Raw genomic sequence first — 6,210 nt, forward strand, 5'->3', positions numbered from 1 at the left:
CTCTCTCTCTCTCTCTCTCTCCTCGCTCTCTCTCTCACACACACACAAACAAACAAACAAAAGCCACAGAACAATCAACTCTGTAGGTAGTGCTCCAGTATGGCTCCAGCCATGTTAGCTAAAACAAAGTTAAAGAACATATAGTTCTACTATTAATAACAAAAACAACATAGATATATTGAGAACTGAGAACCATCATTATAGAAGTTCCTTTGTTGGCTTCAACAAACGAACTTCTATAATGATAGTTCTCAATTTTTTTGACTTAATGACATAATTAAAAATAAGACAAAAGAAAGAAACTGGAAACTTTAATAAGAAAGAAAATGTTTTAAAGTTAAGAAAAAAAAAATTATTTAACCTTTTAGCATTCTTATTTCTTTGTCAAATGTAATGCTTAGTCATGCATTATCTCATAGCTTGGAAATTTTGATGATGTGTTTGTATATTTTGAGAATGGCATTGTAGGGTAGGTATGAGAGGTTGGATCTGGTCAGTTTTAACATAAAACATAGAATATTTGGGCCAGACATGGCTGAGTGGTTAAGAAGATCACTTCCCAACCACCATGTGTGTGTGTGTGTGTGTGTGAGCGTGCACATGTGTGCATGTGTGTGCACATAAAACTGTTGGAAAAAAGAATAATTAGCACCATAGTTGAGATAAATAATATATTTTATTTTGGTCAAGTCAGTCACTTGCTGCTCTGAGTTTTGTCTGTAGATGCAAAGGGTTTTCAGGCAAGTTCTAAAACTAATACCCCATTATATAAATATATATATATCATCATCATCATCATCATTATTATCATTTAACATCAGTTTTCTATGCTGGCATGGGTTAGATGGTTTGACTGGAACCGGTAAGCTAGAGAGCTGTACCAGGCTCTAATTGTGTTTTGGCTTGATTTCTACAGCTGGATGCCCTTCCCAATGCCAACCACTCCACAGAGTGTACTGGGTGTCTTTTACATGTCGCTAGCACAGGTACCTCTTACATGTCATTGGATAGATGCCTCTCACATGTCACTAGCATGGGTGCCTTTCACATGTCACTAGCATGGGTGCCTTTCACATGTCACCAGCACAGGTGCCTCACATCTGTCACTGCTCATGACTGTGACTTCATTTAGCTTCACATGTCCTTTGAAACACAACAAATCACCATGCACACACACACACACACACGCACACATCACAGAATATATCCAAAGTAAGGTTACTTAAATGATTGATATGAAATCAGTTACAGAAACACTCAACCTTTCTCCCACAGGTGTGCTTATCTCTTCTCTTTATACTCCTACCACTACAATAGCTTCCTAAGCCTCAGTGTTGGCTACTCACATGCTATCTTTAACCAAGCCCAACAAGCTTACTCATCTATCTCTCCTCTCATTGTATCTATCAACTCAGGCTCCATGTTAACTACTATTCTCAGTCTCTTTGCTTTTGAATGTTAGCCCTCTAAAATGCAATTGCTTTCCTTGCAGTCATTAACTTGCTGTTGTTCAAGAGGAAAATTTACCATATAGGAGCTCATCAGCCCACTGGCTTCCTTAAGAACAAGTCAATAATGTAAGTGTGTGTGTGTTTGTGTAGCTTTAACTTATTTAGACAGTTGTTTATCACCTTGCTATAAACACAAGTATAAATAAATAAATACATAAACAAATAAAGCAAACTGGGTATTTAGTAAACAAACATATCTCAGACATGATTCATACATATGCAAGAGGAATATTTTCCATAAAGGACTCACCCATCATAGAGGGCTAATAATGTTCCTTAGACACACGCACACACACACAAATCTCTGTTGATTCACCAGAAGTGATAAATTACAGGACTCAATATAAATATAGAATATTCTTTACTACATTATAAGTGAAAGGCTCTGATTTCATGTATCAGAGTAGCTTGTTTCCAATCATCAGCTGGTAAACTGATTCTGGTTTTCTTCTGAATATCCACCGTCTGAATATTTTTTGAAATATGAAATCAAAGTTTGACCAAATCACCTATCCTTATGTTCTTTTGTTTAAAAAACCTTTGTGAATGACTCATGCATAAATGGCTACTTCGAGCTCGTGTTTCTAATTTCATTTCTGGTTCTCAAATTCCACCCACAAAGCATTGTTCAACCAGAGACTATAGTAGAAGACATTTTCCAAAAGTACCACACAGTGATATCAAACCAAATCCAGAACCACATGGTTGCAACGTAAACTTCTAGACCACACTGCAGTAACATGCTTATTAATTTACATTTAATGTCTGCTAATGAAATTTTTTTGTGGTCCTTTATTAACCATTTCACTCAATCGTTTACTTTTAGTTGTGTGGTAATATCTGTGCACACTTGTTAATGTTATTTTATGTATTTCAGGGTGTCATTTTGCATGTTTTTGTTATGATGTTTGAGAGGAGTTTTTAATATACAGAGTTGTCTGTCTGTTTCATATAAATTTTGTATAAATAACTGTATATAAACTTTATAAAGGAAGCACAAACTCATAACATAACATTTCTATATGTCTTTATATATGAAGAATAAAAGCATGAGACCTAGTGGTTAGGAGCATTGGACTCACAATCACGATGTCATCATTTCATTTCCCAGATTGGGTGGTGTGTTATTTTTTTGAGCAGAAAACACTTCATTTTCCGTTGCTTTAGTCCACTCAACCAAAAATGAGCACCAATAACAGCTGGGAGTTAACTCTTTGACAGATTGGCATCCTGCCCAAAGAGAGTATTCTGCTCTCACTTGCTTATACACCTATGGAAACTGGGATAAGCTCTAGGCTTATGATCCTACAAAAGGTTTGTGATAGACTTAGTTACCTATTTTTTTTATATACATAGGGAACTGTAATAGCATTTGGTAAAATGCACATACTCACAGTATAAACTTTTCATATGTCTTTATATATATCAAAAAAAAAAAAAAAAAAAAACTATGTAAGGTTTGGTAAAACATAAAATCATAAATTAATCCTCTTGTTATATTTCTGTTGAAATACACTACTTCTAATTTTGAAATTAACGAAGGATTTAGTAAAATAATTGTCATTATTAAGCTGGGATTTTGAACTGAAATTAATTTTGATGTACATTAATTTAAAACAGAAAGTTTGTATCATAGAACTATGGACAGCTTTGGGTAATGGGTAAAGTGTAAAGATCCCCTTCAGTCATGAATGACCATGGGATTGCACCTAGAAAGTTACCCTCCAAGGCACAAGTCCAAGCAAGGTTGTTTACGGAAGACCAGCAGTCACCCACTCATACCAGTTTTCCTTCTCCACATCACCGATGTTATCCAAAGGAAAGGCAAAGACCAATAGAGCTTGGCACCAGTGATGTCGCAACTCATTTCTATAGCTGAGTGAATTGGAGCAACATGAAATAAAGTGTCTTGCTCAAGAACACAACACACACCCCAGTCAATGAATCGAACTCACTGCCCAACTCTCTAACCACTGAGCTATGCGCCTTCATGCAGTCTTGAGTAGGTTGGTATTAAAAAAAGATTAATGCTTTTATCTTCAAGAATAAATGTGTATATAACATTTGGTAAAACATACTACTCATAGTGTAATGTTTTATCTGTTTATATATATATATATATATATATATATATATAAAATATAATAAATGGAGTTATACACATGTGTTAAATGATTTCTTTTATTTCCGACATATGTTTCGAAGATTTACAATTGGTACATTCCAAAGGAATGAGTGATGTTGATAAAGATGTAATCTTCTCTTCAGGGAAATTCATAAGAACCAACTTAACCGTAAGACATTATTACCGAATGTGACAACTGCGGGTAGAGAAGATTGCTACATATCTTATTTGAAAAAACCGTTGGAAAATGCAATGCTACGAGACAGTACGTTGGACAAGGAAGGAAGAAAAGAAGGAAAAAAGAGAAAATTAGAATCTGGAATGGAAAGTAAATAAAATGTTTTTAAACCAGATTAAAAATCTCTCTTTAGATCAACAGAGCATTCATCACCTTTATATATTGTTAAACACTTGATCTACTACTAGTACACACAAGCATCATTTTCCTATATAAATAACATTGCTATTACCTTTATTACCATACGTTCATCATGTGTGTGTGTATATATATATATATATATATATATATATATATATGTCAACACTACAAGTATAAATATAAGATTATTTCCCTTTTGCATTTCCATTACACATAAAATACTTTTCTCTCATTTTTAATCTGGTTTAAAATCTTTTTATTTACTTTCCATTCCAGATTCTAATTTTCTCTTTTTTCCTTCTTTTCTTCCTTCCTCGCCCAATGTACTGTCTCATAGCGTTGCATTTTCCAACGTTTTTTTCAAATTAGATATGTAGCAATCTTGTCTACTCGCAGTTGTCACATTCGGTAATAATGTCTTACGGTTAAGTTAGTTCTTATGAATTTCCCTGAAGAGAAGATTACATCCTTATCAACATCACTCATTCCTTTGGAATGAACCAATTGTAAATCTTTGAAACATATGTCGGAAATAAAAGAAACCATTTAACACATGCATATAACTCCATTTATTATATTTTATATTTATTCAAAATACTTCAATCTAACAGGGAGTTTCAAAGTCATTTTGTGAAATTTGCTACCCAGGTATCTATTAACCAATTTATTTTCTCAGAGTTAATTGTTAACTAAGAGAAAATAAATACGTATGATCATATATATATATATATATATATATATATATATATATATATATATGCATGTATTGGGTCATCCCATTATGTGGTTTTTTTATACTTCTTTTATTTTTCAACATTAAGATAAACGAAGTTCTTTTTTAATCTAGAATACACTCTCCTTCATTTTCTACAATGCTCTTTCAACTATCTGGTAGACTTGCAAGGCCCCTCTTGTCTGTGATGAAAAATGTTCTTCCAGTACTGTTCTGACCTCATCTACAGAATTCATATTTTTACCATCCAAATGATTTTGAAGACTGCAAAATAAATGATAATCATATGATGCAATATACAGTGAATATGGTCAGTGGGACATTGTTTCCCATTCAAACAGCTCCAGCTTTTGGAATGTCATCCTTGCTGTATGATGGGAGAACACCTTACATCTTGGAACCAAAGATGGTCATTTTTCTTCTAGTGCAGGTATTGATGAATGGTTGAATGACCGAATCCAAGCTTCTCTGCTTATTCCTCAACAGTTACGATGAGATTTTGTTCCACCAGAGTTTACAGGATGTCCTCGTTGAGCTCTGCAGATCTTCCAGGAAGAAGCTTGTCTTCTAGACTGTAGTTTCCGGCGTGGAATTTCTGGAACCACCGTCGACACTGGCTTACACTTATTGTCCAATCTCCATGTACTGCATTAATATTCCTCGTACTTCCTGTTATGTTGTTGCCTTTATTGAACTCATGAAGCAAAATATGCCAAATATGCTCCTTTGTCACTTCAATTATAATTGTTAAAATTAAACTGCACTCTTCAAGACTTGCACTAAGAATAAGGATATGGTAAAATTACTATCTGCTTTTATAGCAAGTTGATGCAGGTAGTTTACCCTGTACCCTTCTGACTTAGTTTATGCAATTGAAAAAGCCAATCTACTACATATGTGGAAAATCGGTGTGTGTTTGTTTGTGGCATTGTTAGCTAACTCCTCCTTCATCGTTGTATTGATTTTGATGAAACTTGACATGTGAGTAGAACTCATGTCTGGAAACCTCGTGGCATACTTAGATTGTTGAAAGAATCAATAATACAGCCCCTGGAAATAACTTTCTTATATCACAGTAATAAGGCATTTCAATAGAACATCTTTACCCCCAGGAATTACCAGGTATACCAGCTAGTATATATATATTTTATCATTTATCTTTTACTTGTTTCAGTTATTAGGCTGTGCCCATGCTGGGGCACTGCATTGAAGAATTGTTAGTTGAATAAATCAACCACAGTGCTTATTTTTTTAAAGCCTGGTACCTAATCTATTGATCTATTTTGCTGAACCGCTAAGTTACGGGAATGTAAATACACCTACATTGATTGTCAAGCAGTGGTAGCAAGGAAAAACACAGACACAAAGTACACACACACGCACGCACACACACACATGCATGCACACACGCACACACACACACACACATGCACACACACACACACACGCATGCACACACACA

General features: G+C 34.5%; 1 protein-coding gene across 2 annotated transcripts in view; it reads right to left on the reverse strand.

The window, feature by feature from the left end:
* Positions 1–6,210, reverse strand: part of LOC106882171 (uncharacterized) — a 140,101-nt gene that overhangs the window by 40,166 nt on the left and 93,725 nt on the right. The window lies entirely within an intron of this gene.

The sequence above is a fragment of the Octopus bimaculoides genome, chromosome 16, assembly GCF_001194135.2.
Source record: "Octopus bimaculoides isolate UCB-OBI-ISO-001 chromosome 16, ASM119413v2, whole genome shotgun sequence".
NCBI classification, from domain to species: Eukaryota; Metazoa; Mollusca; class Cephalopoda; order Octopoda; family Octopodidae; genus Octopus; species Octopus bimaculoides.